Source organism: Ictidomys tridecemlineatus, unplaced genomic scaffold, assembly GCF_052094955.1.
Source record: "Ictidomys tridecemlineatus isolate mIctTri1 unplaced genomic scaffold, mIctTri1.hap1 Scaffold_174, whole genome shotgun sequence".
Lineage (NCBI taxonomy): Eukaryota > Metazoa > Chordata > Mammalia > Rodentia > Sciuridae > Ictidomys > Ictidomys tridecemlineatus.
In genome coordinates, this window is record NW_027521507.1 from 257,522 (window position 1) to 264,256 (window position 6,735).

Here is a 6,735-nt window from a genome sequence, read left to right on the forward strand (position 1 = left end):
ATCACTGTTTTAGGTGCTAAAGATACACAGTAATCAAGAACTCATATTTGGACCTTAGACCTTACTAAGGAAAAGTAAACAATAAATATGCCAACAAATAAACAAGATAATGTAAGATGTGATTAGTGGTATGAAGGATACAAGCAGGATGCTGTGTAAAAGCAGAGAGAACCTGGTAGAGTAGCTAAGGTAGACAGGGTGCCTTTCAAAACTAAACTGTAAGAAGACATTTGAGCCAAGACCTGAGATGAGAGGAATCATTCATAAGTGGCTCTAGCATAAGGCTTCCCAGGTATTAAAGAACAGGCTGGAGCAACAACAAAGGTTCCAAGTAGGAAACAGTTTGCCTTATTCAAGGCACAGAAAGGACTGTGGGAACTTAAGTCTGACAAGCAAAGGGGAAGCAGCAGGAGATCAAAGTAGAAGGTTTAAACCAAAACCTAGCCCTACAATTACAACAATAACTTGAACATTTACATAAATACTCTAATCTCCCAGTTCTAAAATGAGAATGCTACTTCCTTTACAGGCTATTGAGAGAATTACAGCCTAAATAAATGTATACAAAATGGCAAGGGAAAATCTAAAATGGACATTCACTCTCTCCATGACCTTTTTGATCTAGTTGACTAGAATCCTAATATTTCTTATCTCACTAAGAAGTACTGTTTATTTTTTAATACAAGAACATCTTTTCTATACTTCTGCATGATCATTGTTACTAAACTATTAAATCAACTCAATATTAATAAGTAATATTAATAAATATTGATCACTTACACAACAATGGAATAGATACCAAGAATGGGGAGCAGGTAACAAAAAGATCATGTCTCACTCATACCAGAAACAAACACACAGAAATGATCATATTTTAATAAGAGTTTAATGAAATGAGCAAAAAAAAATCAACCATTAAAAATGTATATAACAATAATTTTTAAAAGCTGATCCTGTTATGGTGGCATGTGTCTGTAATCCCAGGTACCAAAAGCCTGAGTCAGGAGGACTAGAAGTTCATCTGCCTAAGCAATGTAGGGAGACCCTGTCTCAAAATAAAAATAAAACAATAAAAGGGCTGGGGTTGTAGTTCAGTGGTAGAGTGCTTGCCTTGCACATGTGGCAATGGGTTCAATCCTTAGCACTACATGAAATGAATAAATAAAATAAAGGTATAGTGTCCATCTACAACTAAAAATGTTTTAAAAATAAAAAATAAAAAGGACTGGAAATATAGCTCAGTGGTAGAGCACCCCTGGGTTCAATCCCCAGTATGTCAAAAACAAACAAAAAAGTTGAAAAATATCTTGGTTATTAAGAATATCTTGGCTGAGTGTGGTAGTGCACACCTGTAATCCCAGAGGCTTAGGAGGATTAAGAATTCAAAGCCAGCCTCAGCAAAAGTGAGGCATAAGCAACTCAGTGAGACCCTGTCTCTAAATAAAATACAAAATAGGGCTGGGGATGTGGCTCAGTGGTTATCTTGCATTTGTATTGTGACAGAATAATTAAATAGTATTTTCATTTCTTTGGTATCAAAGCTCTGAAGAGGAAGTATTTGCTTTAGAATAATAGCTTTGTTATATTATTTTTACAAGTTAAAGTACTATGAAACATTTAATTTATGTGAATAGCTTTAGAACAAATTTAAATAGCTTTAAAACAAATTCTGTTTTACTTTCTACAACTGTATTATAGGTTTACATTTTCAACAACTATGGAATAACAGATTCTATTGTTCTTTTAAAATAGCTTAAACTTTACATAGAGTTTTCTTTCTACCAATACTAGCAATGATGTCTTAGGAGGAATTGAGGAGGAGCTTGAATTTTACAAAAGACATTATCATAAGTATGAAGCATTGGCTGATTTGGTAGGACTTACACACTTTGGATCACTACATGGCAGACATCTGATGCTACTCCACCATGGAAAATTCAGCACTCCCAGCCTTTCTCTTGGAGCACAGACCTACCAACCTCCTGAAGCTAACCCTCAAAAGATGACACACAGGCAAATATCAAAATGCATTTTGCTTTTGGTGACTGACGTGTTTCATTTTCGTGGTAGGAAAATGGGCAGCTGCCTCAATTTTGAAAGGTTATTTTTTAAATTATAGGAAAAGATTCCTTCAAAACATTCAAATCTATTTAACTCAACACAATCTTGCCAAGTTCATACTACACTTAAAGCATTCAATAGGCTCTGGGGTGGGGGAAGAGTTCATTCAAATCTCTTTGAGGACTAAAACAAATACAAGTGAAAATAACACATGTGAGAATCTGACAATGGATAGTTAAAATGATTCTATACAGGAGAGGAGGCAGAGTTTAATTTTGCCTCTATAGAGACAGCAGAGAAAGCTTTCAGGGAGAGGTGGGATTTCTGTGAAGCCTTGAAGGGTGGCTTAACAGAAGGGAATTTTGCAGGGTGGTGGTGGGGAGATATGCTTGAGTAAGCAGCAGTACATTACTGCAATTAACATAAGAAAAAATGGCTCAGACTTTCACAATCATAGTTTTAGTATTTTCAGCAGAATTTAAAAGATTTCAAAATGTTCAAGTAAAGAATACATCAGCCTAATAAACCAGCCAAGAGCTAGTGATGTAGCTCAGTGGTAGAGGATTTGCCTTATATGGGAAATGCCCCGGGTTCGATCCCCAGCACCACACACACGCATTAAATTTAAAAAAAAAAAAACTTTTTTTAAAAGAAAGGAAACCAGTTAAGTTCAACATATTAAAAGTTAGAATTCACTATTTTCCTTAGAAGAGGCTTAACATTTTAAAAAGAAAGCTTGAATAAGTATACTTAATCTGAAATATTACTAAATACCAATTTGTAGAAAATATTTAATTCCAACTCAATAATTAACTCACAACAAGTGCCCTGCTTGGATAAATTCCAAATTACAGAGTCTACCCTACTGAAATACAGAATACTCACTTATGTTTCTTTGAGAAGCAACAGCAAATTAAAATCATCTAAAAAGATAACTATCAAGAAGGGAAAAGTACAAATGAAAAACATTATATAAAGTATAATAAAGTGAATCTCCAAAATACTCTTTCCATTTCTATTCCAAATCTTTTTTAAAAAGCCAAAAAAGTAATAGATTTTAACCTGATCTTCGACTAATACATGGGTCAATAATTTCTTAGGAATTTGAACTGGAGAGCTGTACTTAGGAATGATGTAGTACAGCACCACTACAGGTATTACTAACAGCATAGTGAAAGAACCAATCCAGGTGACCCTAAAACTCATTGCTGGGATTTACAAGCTAGTGTCGGTGTTGTCCTTAGCAGAATGTTACTGAGAGGATTCGAGTGCTTAGCATATAGATGCTATTCTAAAAAAAAAAGGCAATTAATGAAAGATCTTGTGAGGCAATAGAAGTACTTGAGTATGCTCAGAGAAAGAGAAGAGATAATAAATATATGAAATAAACATCCACAGTCTTTACGGCCACTTTGTGTATCTATAAGATTCTTAAATTTTGTTTGGAAACAAACAACTAATAGGAAATAGTGACTGAATAAGAAGCCAAAATCCTAATAATTTTTATCATAAAAAACTGAGGGCTGGTGACATAGTTTATGGTAAAGCACTTGTCTAACATGCCCAAAGCCCTTAGTTCAATCCCCTGCATCATCTCTCTCTCTCTCTCTCTCTCTCTCTCTCTCTCACACACACACACACACACACACACTCACACAAACATAATTTTCAGTAGAACCACCATATAAACAACTGTTGCAATCTTTTATTTAAAGCCATCAATGTGTTTTTCTCAAAATAATCTTATATGTAGCCAGTCATAAAAGATCATATATCATATGAGTCCATTTAAATAAAATGTCTACAATAGGACAATTTATAGACAGAAATCAAACTAATGGTTTCATAGGGCTGGGAATTGGAAGGGATTTTAGGGGGATGGCAAGAAGTGAATGACTGCTCATAGGAATAGGGTTTCTTCTTGTGGTGATGAAAATGTCCTAAAATTGATTGTGGTGATGTCTGCATAACTCTTCCAATTTACTAAAAAAATTGAGTGATACGTTAAATTGGTGAATTGTGCTTTATATAAATTATATCTCAATCTTATACAAAGTATTTATTAATGCTTTTGAGAAATAAAGTTTTAGGTACAAAAAACCCCCAAAATTTGTGAGAAATATTACATTGATTAGTATCCTTATATACATTGGATATAGGCATAAGAACTATTTCTGAATATAAGTTGTGTCTCTTATAACATCTCCAACTCTTATGATCTAGGGCTGGAGATGTAGCTCAGTGGTGAAATACTTGCCTAGCATGTGTGAGGTCATGGGTTTGATCCCCAGAACCACAAAGAAAACAAAACTTTATGATCTGGATTACATAAAGAAACCAAAACTATTAAAATGACAGAATTCTTGCCATATTCAGAAGAATGGTGTTCTGAAGAAATGAAATATGATCATCTAAAACTGTGGAAAAGCCACCAGAATCACAACAAATCTGCTATGCATTCCTTTGTTGTTGTCTGTTGTTGTTGTTAACTTCTCTTTTCCAACCCAAACAACAGAAAATCAGATCCCCTTCAGTATACTCTGAGAATCCTTTTTCTATCCTGGATCTGCAATACAATCACATTTCAGCTATCTCAATAATATATGTCTTTGTTAGAATTGCTATAATGAATTAGATATTGGCAGTTTGTGGAATTTATAGGAACATTCTATTTAGTTCTTTTTTTGGCAGGGGGTACTGGGATTAAACTCAGGGGCACTTGACCACTGAGCCACATCCCCAGCCCTATTTTGTATTTTATTTAGAGAGAGGGTCTCACTAAGTTGCTTAGTGCCTTGCTTTGCTAGGGTTGGCTTTGAATTTGATATCCTTCTGCCTCAGCCTCCCGAGCGGCTGTGATTACAGGCATGCGCCACTGTGCAAGGCTCTCTTTAGTTCTTAAATTAATATTTTATCTCTTACTCAAAGCATGTTTACATTAAAAGGATTGCACTAGTGTGAACTGAGATACACTGACAAATGTTCTGAGATTTAGGCCCTGCTCAGTTACTGGAGATTGAAGTGAAACAGGACAAACAAATCATTTCATTTCTTTCCTCAATAGAGAATGTGATCACAAGTCTGAGACTCCTTTCTGTTTGAAAATGCTTTGATTTTATGATTCCCTACTTAAAAATCTTACTTAGTTGGATAAATAAAATCTACTATTCCCTAGTCACATAAATGCACTGAGATGTGCAATCTTATCTCAATAAAAAAAGAGTACAGGAGCTGGGTTATAGTTCAGTTGGCAGAGCATTTGCCTTGCATGTGTGAGGTACTGGATTCGATCCTCAACACCACATAAAAACAAACAAATAAAATAAAGGTATTGTACCTGTCTACAACTAAAAAAGTTTTTTTAAAAAGGCTACATTAACTTACATTCATTCAGTTATTCACACTGTGCCTTTGCCCATACTGCAGACAGTTCTAAGAGAGCAATCATTTGAAACAGCAGAAAGGCTTTATTTGGGAATATCCTAACCAACAAGATAACTGAAGGAATTGTTTACTTTTTAAAATTTTGAAGAAGGGAAAAAAATGGAGACAACAAAAAAACACTTTGTAATGCATTCCCAACATTCAGACTGTAGTTTTCAATAACATGTAATGTGAATGGGCATTAATGACTGTAACCTTATATTCTCTACTGGACTCTACTGAAAATGTTTATCAAAATAATTATAATCTTATTAAAGCCATTATGACAAATTAAAGGTTAATTTGGATATTTAGATGAAGTACAACATATATATTCTATAATAAAGATTAAATCCAAATGGTAATTAAAAATACAAATATTGTAGGAATTTTAAAAGCACCAAAAAATAAGAGAAATAAATCCAATCACTTTCTGTGCTAAACAATCTTAATATTCACAACAGATAAAACTCTCTTCCTAAAAAAATATCACTAAAAAATATAAAACAAAACTTACTTGGTTCTAGCTTCTTCAGGTCCTCCAGTTTAAATTCTTCCTGGGACTGTGTGGACTAAATTTAAAATATGCATATTATATCTTTTCATTACAAAGATTTCACTGCACCCCATGTCTTTTAAATGGCAAGAATAAAATATTTAAAATAAATATATTTCTTGTTTTAAAGGTAGAAAATAAAAAGTTCCAAACTGATTTTTGGAATATTCAAGCTAATAGAAACAGAAAAAATTAGAATCATATCGTTTATTTCTACCGTTTACAAAGTATGAACTAAATCATTTAAGTGTGAGTTCAACTGATCAATTCCAATTGTTATAAAACCCTTCTGAGATAATATTGCTTTGGGCATGAATGTCTAATATCTTATCAGAACAATTTAGAATAATTCATTTAAAAAAATCCATTTATCTGTAAAGCTGCACTTCGCAATTCCAAGCATGTTGCAATTTTGCCTATGGTTTTCTGTAGGAAAAAAAATGCTATAAATCCCAAGATAATTTTAACTGTCAGTTACTAAAATCAAGAATTTTTATTTATAAGAGATCTATAGGGACTGGGATTTTAGCTCAGTGGTTGAACACTTGCCTCACATGTGTGAGGCACTGGGCTCAATCCTCAGTACCACATAAAAAAAATAAATAAAACAAAGATATAGTGTCCATCTACAATTTAAAAAATTTACAAAAGAGATCTATACTTCTTTAAATAAATTATTATTCCTTTTCTAGCAC